The 14,280-nt window shown below is 40.1% G+C and overlaps 1 protein-coding gene across 2 annotated transcripts in view; it reads left to right on the top strand.

Annotated features, from left to right (window-relative positions):
- CDH8 (cadherin 8) overlaps nucleotides 1–14,280 on the top strand; it is a 401,377-nt gene that overhangs the window by 149,302 nt on the left and 237,795 nt on the right. The window lies entirely within an intron of this gene.

Genomic DNA, 14,280 nt, shown 5'->3' with positions numbered 1-14,280 from the left:
TCTATTCTTATCAGTAATGTTACATAGAGAAAAATATGATGAAATTTAAATAGCAGGATAGCCACATGCATAGATAAGCATATAGATCAATACAGGCATGCCTCAGAGATATTGCCAGTTGGGTTCTAGACTGCTGCAATAAAGCAAGTTGCAAAATGTTTTGGTTTCTCAGTGTATATAAAAGTCATGTTTATGCTATACTGTAGTTTATTAAGTGCACAATAACATTATATCTAAAAATGTGTACACACTTTAATTTCTAAAAAATTACTAAAAAGTGCTGACCTAATCATCATCTGACAGCACAGGTTTGCCACATACCTCTAATTTGTAAAAAAAAAAAAAAAAAATCAAAACATGCAGTATCTATGAAGCCTAATAAAACAAAGTATGCATGTACATAAAAAAATGGTAAAGAAGATATATAAGCTGTTAAAAGAACTGAGGATAAAGTTATGTATGTAGATGTATGGAGGAAAGAAATGCAAGTTTGCATGTGTGTGTGTATTTGATATTATAATTAGATACCCTAAAAAAAAAAAGTTACATTATGAGGCTGTAAGTGGGAACATACGGATTGTCTCAGACTCATGTCTGATTCTAAGCCAACAAGGCTTTCTTCCTTGTGTCTGGTGTCTGTACTAGAAGACTGTAAAGTCAGTATAATCATATTTGTGCCAGTGTTGAAGATGATTTTATTCATTTTCTTTTTGTCAGGGAACATGACACCAAGGAGTCTTCTCTTTATAACCATGTCAGACTTTCTGGATTTCGTCTTTATATACCAATTATGAATCTTTGCAAGCCGCAAGAGTGGTTTGAGTTCAAGAAATACACTGAGGGCAGGAGAGGGGAAATTCACCATATAACTGTCTCTGGAATAGGTGTTGAGATGTTGATATGTGTTTCTTCTGAAATCCAAAGCAACGTTAGTCACTTAAGGTTACCATAATGAATAATTGTTTTAGGACTACACAGAGATTAATATTTAAAAGTTTATGCCAAACACACTATTCATGTATATTCATTTGATCCTAACAACAACCTTATGAAGTGAATTTTATTATTTTTATTTTTTTAAATTTTATTTTATTTTTAAACTTTACATAATTGTATTAGTTTTGCCAAATATCAAAATGAATCCGCGACAGGTATACATGTGTTCCCCATCCTGAACCCTCCTCCCTCCTTAAAACTGAGGCACACAAGCTTAAAATATACTCAAAGTCTTATGATGGGTAAAAATAAGAGCTGCTCATCAAGCATGATCAAACCAGTCAATCCTAAAGGAAATTAACCCTGGATATTCATTGAAAGAGCTGATGCTGAAGCTCCAATACTTTGGCCACCTGATGCCAAGAACTGACCCACTGGAAAAACCCTGACGCTGGGAAAGTGAGAGCAGGAAGAGAAGGGGGCGACAGAGGAGAAGATGGTTGCCTGGCATCACTGACTCAATGGACATGAGTTTAAGCAAACTCTGGGAGATAGCAAAGGACAGGGAAACCTGGCCTGCCTGTCCATGGGGTTCCAAACAGTCAGACACAACTTAGGGACTGAACAACAACATCAGGCATGCAGAGAAACTAGCAGTCCACAGAGTAAGGAAGGAGTTGTTATAGAGATTAGACTATACACAACAATAGAATTGATAGACAAGCTCTTTTCTCTGCATTGGACAGGAAGGAAAACCAGAAGTGAAGTGGAAGAGACCAGGAATACACTGGAATCCAAAAGGAGCCTGTACCTGGCACTTCCACCTCAATGTTCCTGCAGGAGCAGCTGATGCCCTTGGTCACAGGGCTGGACCTGGGCCAGGACTTAGGCATTCTGGAGGAGCACAGCCTAGAGCTGCTGAAGGAGCCGTGAGCTGGATTCTGCTCCCTGTCTTCATGGTGTGCTTGAGAACCTGCTGAGTCAGGCATGCACTGCCCCAGTGTCCAATATCCTTCATTGATGTTGTCTCTGCCTTCTCCACTTCTGCCTGCAAAAGCTCACGCCAAACCTAACCAGGACAAACATAGGAAAGGGAATTCTAGAAAAATAATCCCAGTGTAGCTAAACTTATCGAAAACAAAATCATGACAGATACACTTTATTTAGCTTCCGTTGTAGGCTGGGTCCTGTGGAAAACACTGCATAGATTTTTAGAAAAGAGCATTATATATGTCTAGTGTTATCAGTGCACATTACGTATTATATAAAATTTTATATATTGTTGGTTGCATGTTATTATCATATCTTTACTGAAAAAAATACAGATATACATTTATTTGTGTTGTGGGCTGAGTTCTATTTCACAAAATTAACGTACTGAAGCTCTAACCCCCAGGACCTTCAAATGAGATTGTATTTGGAGGTAAGGCCCTTGAAGAGGTGATTAAAGTTAAGTGAGGACAAATGGTCAGGCGCTGGTCCAGTCTGACTGGTGTCCTTGCCAGAAGTAGGAATTTGGACACAGAGACTCCAGGGGCACATATGAACACAAGGACCGCTGTGTGACAAGACACAAGAAGAGCGACCATCTGCAAGCCAAAGAGAGACCTTGGGAGAAACCAACCCTGCCAGCGCCTTGAACTTGGACTCCCAGCCTCTAGGACTGTATGAAAATTAACTCCTGTTGTAGAAATCACCTAGGCTGGAGTGTTTTGTTATGGCAACCCTAGCGGACTAATGTGGTTTAGTGTGGCCATATTAACTTAATTAGGAGGCTCTAGGATCAAAATCCAAAACCAGAGACTTGTTAAATTGGATACCAGTGTTCTCTCTTCTAGAATTATCATGTCCCTGTATAAGCCTTGACTTAAGGTCATATCTTTGGATACATATGGAGCGAACATCTGTTCCCAGCTATGGGATGTTTTTAAAAAATAAAAAATCATATGCTTAAGTGTGTGGAGCTTCTTTTAGTTTTAAGTAAACTTTGAATTTGAGTTTTAGATTTATGGAAAGGTTGTGAAATTATAATAGAGTCCCCATATACCTTCACACCCACATTTCACTATTATCAATATTAACATCTTACATTAGTGTGGTAAACTTTTTTAAAATTAATGAATTGATATTGACACTACATTTTAACACTTGTAGGGAGAACTGGTCAGGTATTTTTGTAGAATTTCCCTCATTTTAGATTTGTCTAATGGGTTAGAGTGTTGGGGGAGGAAAACTGACATTTTGTGACATTATCAATGTGGTTTAGTCACTAAGTTGTGTCTGACTCTTGCTACGCCATGGATAGTAGCTTGCCAGGCTCCTCTGTCCATGGGATTTTCCAGGCAAGAATACTGGAGTGGGTTGTCATTTCCTTCTCCAGGAGATCTTCATGATCCAAAAATCAAACCGGGTCTCCTGCATTGCAGGCAGATTCTTATCCACTGTACCACCAGAGAAGTCCACCTGCTGATGCGCAGGATGCTTCAGGCTCATCTTGTATATTTATTGCCCCGCTTCTGGAATTACCTCTATCTCCAAGGAGCCCTGGTTTCTTTTGTTGGGGTCTTTAGAAGCGAAGTGTGCTAATTGCATTTGTTACTGCCGGATTGCCTTTGATTTTAGACTCTCCCAGATGATAGAGGGAGGACAAATATGTGTGGAGATCTGTATTTATACACTTGAGTTTTTAAAATACAGTGGTAGTATAATTATATTATTTTGTCACGGTTTGCAGTCCATTCTGGGGAACTCCACATCTCATTTTTTTAAATCTACATGTATTAAATTTTGCACGCGCTATTGATTTTGATAAGTTCATTGTGACACATGTCTATCATTACTGTATCAGATGGAATAGTTTTCCTACCTTAAGGAAAGCCGTGAGCTTTACCTGTTAACTTCCTCATTCTCTAACCCCCTATTGACTTTATATCTTTGTCTTTTCTAAAATATCCTATAAATATAATAAAATAGTATGTCAGGCCAATTCAGTCATTCAGTTGTGTCTGACTCTTTGTGACCCCATGGACTGCAGCATGCCAAGCCTCCCTGTTCATCACCAACTCCCGGAGATTATTCAAACTCATGCCTATTGAGTTGGTGATGCCATCTAATCATCTCATCCTTGTCATCCCCTTCTCCTGCCTTCAATCTTTCCAGCATTAAGGTCTTTTCAGATGAGTCAGCTCTTGGCATCAGGTGGCCAAACTATTGGAGTTTCAGCTTCAACATCAGTCGTTCCAATGAATATTCAGGACTGATTTCCTTTAGGATGGACTGGTTGGATCTCCTTGCTGTCCAAGGGACAGTCAAGAGTCTTTTCCAACCCCACAATTCAAAAGCATCAATTCTTGAGTGCTCAGTATATACTAAATAGTATTCCTTTGTATGGGTTACCATAGTTTGTTCATCCTTTTGTCTATTGAAGTATATTTTGATTGTTTCCAACATTGTGTAATTATAAATACAACTGCTATAAACATTCATGTACAGATTTTTGTTTAGAAATAAGTTTTTAATTCAGTTGAAATAACCTAGGAGTATATCTGATGCATCTTTCAATAAGAATGTATTTAGTTTTATTATACATTTTAATCAATTTAACCAAAATATTGGCCACAAAACTCTATCAGTAATATTTAAAACATTATATAAAGACATCCTTCATTCATTAACAGGCAAAACAATGGGAGAAATCGTAGGAAAAAAATCCATTAATATAGACATGAATGGATGTGCTTGTATGAGTTCCAGTGATCACACTGTAAATAGGAATTGTCTTAAAATGTTGTCAGATTTCGGTGCCTTTGGGAAATGCTGCCCCAGAGGATTTTTAAATTTTCCATTCTTCTGGTCAAAATGGGTTCTCCTATTTCTAGTCTTTGAAAATGTGTTCATGGACACTGTTCACCAAGCTGTCACTACCAGTGTTACTCTGCCTGTTGCTGCTTTTTGAAAGTCTATGCTAAAAAAAATGAATACAGGAGTGAAAATCTGGTAGTCAACAACCATCTATGGAGGCTCTCTTTCAAGCTTGTAGTGAGCACCCAAATAATGTCAGCCAAACCCATGTGTGTTTATGCCCTTGCAATGGACCATCTCCCCGATGGCAGTATGTATAACCACATAATGGATAGCCAGTTTGTGAAGGGTTTCTTTTTTTCTCATACACAGATAGACATTTCACCAAATCTAGTTCAGTTAGCTCAACCCCAGGCATTTTCCATAAGGACTGAGAAGATAATGAAATAGTATCTTTAGAAGTAGCTCAACATGGAAATATGTGAACTTAGGCACCATCAGGTACACATCATCCTTTCATAATATATACTAATATTAGAGAAACAGAAAAGTTATGCTTCTCATGTTGGATTTCTTAGTCTCTGGTTCTAGGAATACACTGTACACTGTGAGTCACTCAGTCGTGTCCAACTCTTTGCGACCCCATGGACTGTATCCATGGGATTCTCCAGGCCAGAATACTGGAGTGGGTAGCCTTTCGCTTCTCCAGGGGATCTTCCCAACCCAGGGATCGAACCCAGGTCTCTGGCACTGCAGGTGGATTCTTTACCAGCTGAGCCACCAGGGATGCCCTCTAGGAACACGTGGAATCATGGAGTCTCACTTCCCATCTCTGGTTTCCATGTTATTTCTGTTTCTCCATGTATGACAACTCAAAAAAAGATCAGGTCAAGGGATAGTTGGCTTTTTAAAAACAAAAATTTCCTAAGAAATCGAAAATTGTCTGCTGGATGCTGTGGGTGACTGTGAGCAGTTATTCCAAGGAGTTCTGGCCTTTCAGAGAGTAGTGATAGAAATGTCTTTCTCCTTGGCTACGTAAACAGTGTATAAAATGATAAATATTTATATCCACTCAAATGGTGTGCGGTTTTCTCATTATATGAGCCTAGAGAATTGACTATCACTGTTGTGTCTTCCTTATAAAAGATCCTGACACTTTAGGGCAAGGCATGGTATGGATGGATATTAATGATATGTGGCACATGTCTTCTTAATACAATAAGAGGGTGTTTGATCTTTTGTTTTGTTTTTCTTTTACTGTCTTTGACTGCTGTCCATATTAAAACAATGAACTGAAATTTAGATTCTTGGGAAAGTTAGAATTGGAGTGGTTTATCCCTTCTGGCAGACTTGTGAAAGGACTATGCATCTACTTAACCTGAGTGAGAAGGAGACAATGAGGAAGGAATATTCTGAGTTCAGCCTGAAAAGACTCTTCATGCTGAGTGGAGTGTCACTCTTGTATCCATTTATATTCTCCGATCCTACTACAGCCTTTTGTGCTTTGTTCTTTTTTAAAATTAGTATTAAAGAAAAACTGGATGATCAAGATGGAAAACAAAGGGCAAAATTCATTCCTGAACATGTCTTTATTGTCCTTTTTCTCACCTTGACAGAATCTGAATAATGATAATCACCCCAGGATTTTTTTTTTTTGTATTGCTCTTCCAGTGTAATTATTAAGGCTGCTAATACCATTCAGTAACAATGGCATAATATCAAACATTTCTCACACATTTGTGTGTAGGTAACAAGTTACAGTGTCAAAGTTAAATGAAAGAAGTGCCAGTATCCATCTTAAGAGTTGTTCTTACAGTGTCGCACAGCTCTAGTCAACTTGACACAAGCGCACTGTGAGGGGCCTTTTGGGGGACCACACAGCAAGGGAAATAATAAGACCATATGATCTGAATTCAGCATCGTTACTGCTGCTCAATGCAGTGCTAAGGGCATGGTTCAGTTAGCTTTTTCATAAGTGTAGACAGCAATTCATATTTCTATTCAGCTTTTCAACAATGTGGATTTTCTTGTCCCCCAGACAGATTTTTACTTTTTGTTTAAGCTTATTTGGCTGTGCTGGGTTTTGGTTGTAGCATGCAGAGTCTTCACTGTGACGCACACACTCTCTAGCCTGGCACCCAGGCTCAAGCGCTTCAGTAGTCGTGGCCTGTGCCTAGTTGCCTGCAAGCAAGTGGGATCTTCCAGGACCAGGGATCAAACCTGTGTCTGCTGCATTGCAAGGCAGATTCTTAACCACCAGACCATCAGGGAAGTCCCCGTGTTTTTAAACTGTGCACTGGTGTGTGATATCCACACAGTAAAATGTGTATATTGTTAAGGGCACAAGCTCACAAACCCAACAGACGTGTGTAATTGGCGCCCAGATGAATCAGAAGAGTTCACAGCCCTGCGAGATGCACTCTTGTGCCTTTTTCTTGTCACTGTTCCCACAGAGGAACCAAATCCTTCTAAAAGCATAGAGAAGTTTTGCCTGCTTTGTACTTTATACAGCTGGACTCATGCACTGCTTTTGCTCTGGAGTCAGTTTTCTCTCTACATCCAAGCTTGAAACCAGGTCTACCAAGTTTACAAGACTGGTGAATGAACCAGTGAATATATTGATTTTTTATATTTATTTACCCTATTGATTCTCTTTTCTCGTCCCCTCTTTTCCTTTGTGTTCCAGTGCTGGAAGGTGACTTTAATATTAAGTATGTTATTTGGGGTGACCTTTCATTATACACCAAGCTCAAGGCAGCTAAGCTAAGGAGAGACTTCCATATCAAAGCCATGGTTAGCTCCACCAGTGGTAAATCTGTACCTGTGGGAGGTATAAGTATCTAATCTGTCTGAAACAGATCTCATCTTAGTCCTATCAGATTCACTAATTAAAATAGCATCCATTTCAAAAAACTACCATTCTACCTCTCCCACTTTATTTTTGCTTTTGGTTTCAACCTCCGTGTGTTTGTTTTCTCTGAGTGAAGTATTAGTTGCTCAGTTGTGTCCAACTCTTTGCATTCCTATGGACTGTAGCCCACCATGCTCCTCTGTCCATGGGGATTCTCCAGAAAGAATACTGGAGTGGGTTGCCATGCCCTCCTCTAGGAGAACTTCCCAACCCTGGGATTGAACCCAGGTCTCCCACATTGCAGGCAGATTCTTCACTGACTGAGCCACCAAGGAAGCTCAGGGAAACTGAAATGGGTACCCTATCCCTTCTCCAGGGGATCTTCCTGACCCAGGAATCAAACCAAGTTCTCCTGCATCGCAGTCAAATTCTTTATCAGCTGAGCAACAATGGAAACCCAGGATTGTTGTCTGGTATCAAATATCCCATTAGCTTACATGGAACTGCTGTGTTAGAACTATTATAATTTTATTTATATAAATTGTCCTTTAAAGAACTTTATCCTACCCCCAGTATCACCATAAACAGAGAAGGTAAATATCAGATAAATATATTGATAAATATCATGAAGTATATACATACTCTTAGATAAGTATAATGTGAGATATAGGCTTCCCTGGTAGCTCAGTAATACTAAATAAATAAATACATAAATAAAAACAAAAAAATTCTGCCTGCCAATGCAGGAGATGAAGGTTTAATCCCTGGGTTGGGAAGATCCCCTGGAGGAGGAAATGGCAACCCACCCAGTATGCTTGCCTGGAGAATCTATGGACAGAGGGGCCTGACAGCCTACAGTCCATAGGGTTGCAGAAAGTCAGACACGATTGAAGTGACTTCGCACATGATCTGTTAGGGTAGATATCCTGCTTTCTTGAGGCTTGTTCAAAGGCATGCAAAACTATCATTGCAGAAACCATGATAACTGAGATGGCTGAGGGATGCCAGGAGATACCCCTGGGAACTTGGCTTGCCTAAGGTTTGCATGGCAGGGTACCAATTAAAATTGCTTGCTTCCTTCTGACTCAGAGGACCTATTGCCATGTCTTTAGATCTTTGGATGATTTTTCCAATAGTCATGTGTGGATGTAAGTGTTGGACCATAAAGAACATTAAGCCCTAAAGAATTGATGCTTTCAAACTGTGGTTCTGGAGAAGACTCTTGAGAGTCCCTGGAAGCAAGGAGATCAAACCAGTCAATACTAAAGGAAACCCTGAATACTCAGTGGAAGGACTGATGCTGAAGTTGAAGCTCCAATATTTTGGCCACCTGATGCAAAGAGCCAACTCATTGGAAAAGACCCTGATGCTGGGAAAGAATGAAGGCAGGAGGAGAAGGGGGTGACAGAGGATGAGATGGTTGGATGGTATCACTGACTCAATGGAGATGAGTTTGAGCAAACCATGGGAAATAGTGAAGGACAGGGAAGCCTTGCATGCTGCAGACAATAGGGTTGCAGAGTTAGATATGACTTAGTGACTACACAACAACAACAGAGATCTTTGGAAGTGATGAGAACAAAACGTGTGAAATCAGCTGCTCAGAAGTCTAGACAGGGGAGCAGAGCAGGACTGTGTGGGCTCTCTCTAGTAGCTAAAGGATTGATTTCCTGCACAGTGGAAGTGATTTCAGCATCATTTCTCTATTCCTAGGCCTAAGGAACCCAGCACAATTGCACTCATTTCACATGCTAGTAAAGTAATGCTCAAAATTCTCCAAGCCAGGCTTCAGCAATACATGAACCATGAACTTCCAGATGTTCAAGCTGGTTTTAGAAAAGGCAGAGGAACCAGAGATCAAATTGCCAACATCTGCTGGATCATCGAAAAAGCAAGAGAGTTCCAGAAAAACACCTATTTCTGCTGTATTTAGACTATGCCAAAGCCTTTGACTGTGTGGATCACAAAAAACTGTGGAAAATTCTGAAAGAGATGGGAATACCAGAGAACCTGACCTGCCTCCTGAGAAACCTGTATGCAGGTCAGGAAGCAACAGTTAGAACTGGACATGGAACAACAGACTGGTTCCAAATAGGAAAAGGGATACGTTAAGGCTGTATATTGTCACCCTGCTTATTTAACTTATATGCAGAGTACATCATGAGAAATTCTGGGCTGGAAGAAACACAAGCTGGAATCAAGATTGCCCAAAAAAATATCAATCACCTCAGATATGCAGATGACACCACCCTTATGGCAGAAAGTGAAGAACTAAAGAGCTCTTGATGAAAGTGAAAGCAGAGAGTGGAAAAGTTGGTTTAAAGCTCAACATTCAGAAAATTAAGATCATGGCATCCAGTCCCATCACTTCATGGCAAATAGATGGGGAAACAGTGGAAACAGTGGCTGACCTTATTTTTGGGGCCTCCAAAATCACTGCAGATGGTGATCACAGCCATAAAATTAAAAGATGCTTACTCCTTGAAGGAAAGTTATGAACAATGTAGACCACATATTAAAAAGCAGAGACATTACTTTGTCAACAAAGGTCCGTCTAGTCAAGGCTATGGTTTTTCCAGTGGTCATGTATGGATGTGAGAGTTGGAACCATAAAGAAATCTGAGTGTCAAAGGATTGATGCTTTTGAACTGTGGTGTTGGAGAAGACTCTTGAGAGTCCCTTGGACTGCAAGGAGACCCAACCAGGCCATCCTAAAGGAGATCAGTCCTGGGTGTTCATTGGAAGGACTGATTTTGAAGCTGAAACTCCAATACTTTGGCCACCTGATGCGAAGAGCTGACTCATTTAAAAAGACCCTGATGCTGGGAAAGTTTGAGGGCAGGAGAAGAAGGGGACGACAGAGGATGAAATGGTTGGATGGCATCACCGACTCAATGGACATGAGTTGGGTAAGCTCTGAGAGTTGGTGATAGGCAGGGAGGCCTGGCATGCTGCGGTTCATGGGGTCGCGAAGAGTCGGACGTGATTGAGCTACTGAAGTGAACTGAACTGAAGGATCCGAGTGTATATAAGCAATTATTGTCATATTCAAATGAGGAAGCAGGTAGATGGATTTAAACGTGTGTAATTGTTTTAAATATTGGATTGGAGCTTTTACATTATATCCATCATGTAAAACACTTTTAATCTGAAGATATTTCAAAATGACATGATTAAAGTGAGTTATTGCTGTGTTATCAGCAATAGCAACATAGGCCATTTTGACGATCCCTTTCTCCCAGCCCCAGGGACCAGGGCCATGTTGGATTTTGAAGGGATATTCTAACACATTAGACTTGGCATTTGCTTTGAACAGAAAAGATATTCCTGACTAATGCTAAGATTTGCCTGAGTTTTTAGATATATCTGTAGCTCTTTAAGTTCTATAGAGCTTCTAATACTATAGAAGTCAACTTGAAGGGGGAGATGCTTAGAATGTGGGATTCAAGGTTAGGCTTAGGACTGCATAAAGAATACAAAAATGTGCTTCTTTGTGTCTGATTTAATGCTTTCTTGAAATGCTCAAAGATAAAAGCTGGAGCTTTGAAGCCAGACTGTTTGAATTGTGGATCTTCTCCTAACTAGTGAACGACCATGAGAAGGGAATTTACCTCTCAGAATCTGAGTTTCTTTTCTAAAAAAGGGATTTGAAAAGGAAAATTATGTGAAAGGATAAAATACTCTGCCTGACATGCAATATTTCAATAAATGTCAGTTTTGCCCCAGCTTTGAGCCATAGCTGTATATTAGGAAGGTTACCCTGACTTCCTTTCTCATCAGCATGCTGCTTCTGAATTCTCTGAGCATTGATGTACGTAGAACTGAGTCTTTCTGATATTTTTGTTTATGATACATTTTCAGAATTAAGCTCTTATATCCAAAGCAAATAATTGATTAATCCATTAGCTTTACTTCAGATGATATCCTTACCCTCTGTTTCTGTGAATGCCCTTCTCTCTTTTATTTTCTTTTAAGTTCACCCTCTGAAATTAGCATCTTATTTCTAAACTTTGCTCTGAGTTCCAGGCCTACAACTCAGACTGCCCATGTGACACAGAAACGTGAGATTGAGGTGCCTTGGTTAACAACCAGCACATTGAAAACTGAGTGCATCTGCCCTTTTGTCCTCAGCCCTTCTGGAAGTCACCTCCAGCCACAAACCCCAAATCCTCTCCCCACAAAAGAGCTGCAGTGATTCTACACCCTCACCAGCACCATGTGTCACATTTGAAGGGCATTTTAGTAGATATGTTATTTCTTTAGGGTTTGCACTCATTTCCCTGGTCAGAGACAACGTCAACTATCCTTTCCTTATTCGCCATCTGTATTATCTGTTCAAGTTTTCTGCCCATTTTTTAATTGGGTAGTTGGTTGATTTTTATTGAACTTTAAAGAGTTCTTTGATTTGCAAATGTTTTCTCCCAGTTTGTGGTTTATCATTTCCTTATTTTAACAGCATCTTTCAAAAAGCATAAGTTTCTGTTATTGGTAAAACCAGTGCATTAGTTTTCTAAAAAACAAAACAAAAAAAAATGAAAAGATTGAATGCATCTGTTATTTGTCACTGTGTGACAACATTACCACAAATTTCACAGCTTTTAACAACCCACATTTATTATCTCACGGTTCCTATGGTCGACCTGTTTAGGACGGCTGTGGGTTCTGCTGCTTTAGGATCTTGCGAGGCTGACATTGGGGTTTCCATGGGGGCTGAGGTCTCATCTGAGGCTTGACAGGCAAGCACCCAATTCCAAGGTCTCGTGGTTGTTGTCAGCATTCAGGTCCTTGAAGGGCTCAGCTTCTTTGCTACCTGTGTCTGGTGGACTCTCCACTCCTTGCTACAGGGACTTTCCAAATGGCAGCTCAGAAGGTGGCCAGTTGCTTCACAGTCAGCCAGAGAGAGTCTTGGTGTGGGAGACATTGCAATCTCAGATAAAATTGGCACGTCCACACGAACATGCACTCTCGGTCACCTCTGCTGTATTTTTTTGGTTACAAACAAGTCCCAGGTCATATTTATTACTGCTTTCCTCCAGTCTACATTAGCAAGGGTGATATTTCCAAAACATGGTTTTGAGCATGGCATTCTCTTACACATATACTTGAGTGCTTTTCCCTTGCTCTGAGAAATAAATGTAAGTGGATTTGAGACATTTTACAATAAATAAGAGTCACATTCTACTTTTCAACCACTGTGCCTTCTCTCACCAATCCTACTTCAAGAGACTAGAATCCACTTAGCCCTCTGCCTAGACTCCATACTGGTTGTCTGGATTCACTACTGCCCTGTTCTAATGCATCCTCTGATATGGCATGTTCCTGTTTATAGAACGTCAGTCTATCTCCACTGCTTTTCTGATATAGATCAAGATTTATACCATGGCTGAGAATGTTCTGCACAATTAAACCATGTCAACATCCCCGTGTTTTCTAGATGTATTCTCTGCCTTACTGGCCTGCTTTTTGTTCCTCATGTCTGAAGGCCTCAGAGTCTTCATACATGCCATTGATTTTGCCCAGAAGACTCTTAACTCCTATTCATCCTTCCAGTCTCAGATAAGGATCACTTTCTCCAAGTCTGTTGAAGACTTCATATCATTCTGTAATTTTCTTCATACAGATTTATCATTGACTGATGAATTCCTTGTGGAGTGCTTGGCTGTAATAAAGCTCCCTGAAGGTGGAGCCTGTGCTTTTACTGTTCATTACTGTCCTCCAGTGCCCCTCACAAGGCCAAACACATAGTCGGTATCTCAGAAAATATGTATTAAACAAAAGGAAGGTACGGCCGAAATAATGTGCAACGTTCTTGGAAGATTTCAATGGCAGTTAGGGCAACAGGCAAGAGACCTTTGAGCGATGATGTTAGAGGCATAGGGAGATGCTTTGTAGTCTATGGTCCTGAACGGTGCACTGCAAGAGACTGGGAGAGGTTCAGCGATGATAGAGGCGCAGAACGATTTGAGACAATGATGACAAGAGCTAGTGCCATAGACAGCACTCAGAAAATGGTGAAGTAAACCTCAGTGTCTTATAGAAACATGAGGCATTTTGGTGTTCGAATGTTATCAAGCTCTGTACTGCCTCTCAGAGTGACAAGGCAGCTGATTCTGAAATGTGACAAAAAAGGAATTTCTTTTAGATGATATCATGTCTTCAGTCTCCCTACATAAACCAAACTGATGTAGAAATGAGGAAAGTCCTGTTTAAGTGAGAAAATGCTCATGACCTCCTCATTTTTCTTTTTTTTCCTTATGCTGCTCAAGTTTCTCCCTCATATTTAAAATAAATTTGTCCTAAAACAATCACATTCTTTCTCTTGATGATTCAATATAAAGGAAGTTAATGTCGTTGTTGTTCAGTCGGACTCTTTGTGACCCCATGGACTGCAGCATGCCAGGCTTCCCTGTCCTTCACTATCTCCCAGAGTTTGCTCAGACTCATGTCCAGTGAGTCAGTTCGTTATTATCTTTTAAAATTTGGTCATCAGAGATAGGAGCATCATGGGAGCCCTGGGAATAACAATTTATCAGTCTCCCTTAATTTTGAGGAAAGTCATCTGTGTAGAATTTAGACAATGAAATATGAGATTTGCTGTATCATCTTTTATTTGCAGTGGCTTTAGAAACTTACCCAGGTCATAGGGGTGGATACATTAATTTTATTCAAATATAAGGGATCAAAATCTTCAG

Source organism: Bubalus kerabau, chromosome 17 (genome assembly GCF_029407905.1).
Source record: "Bubalus kerabau isolate K-KA32 ecotype Philippines breed swamp buffalo chromosome 17, PCC_UOA_SB_1v2, whole genome shotgun sequence".
In the NCBI taxonomy this organism is placed as follows: Eukaryota; Metazoa; Chordata; class Mammalia; order Artiodactyla; family Bovidae; genus Bubalus; species Bubalus kerabau.
This window is presented reverse-complemented; position numbering and strand designations above follow the sequence as displayed.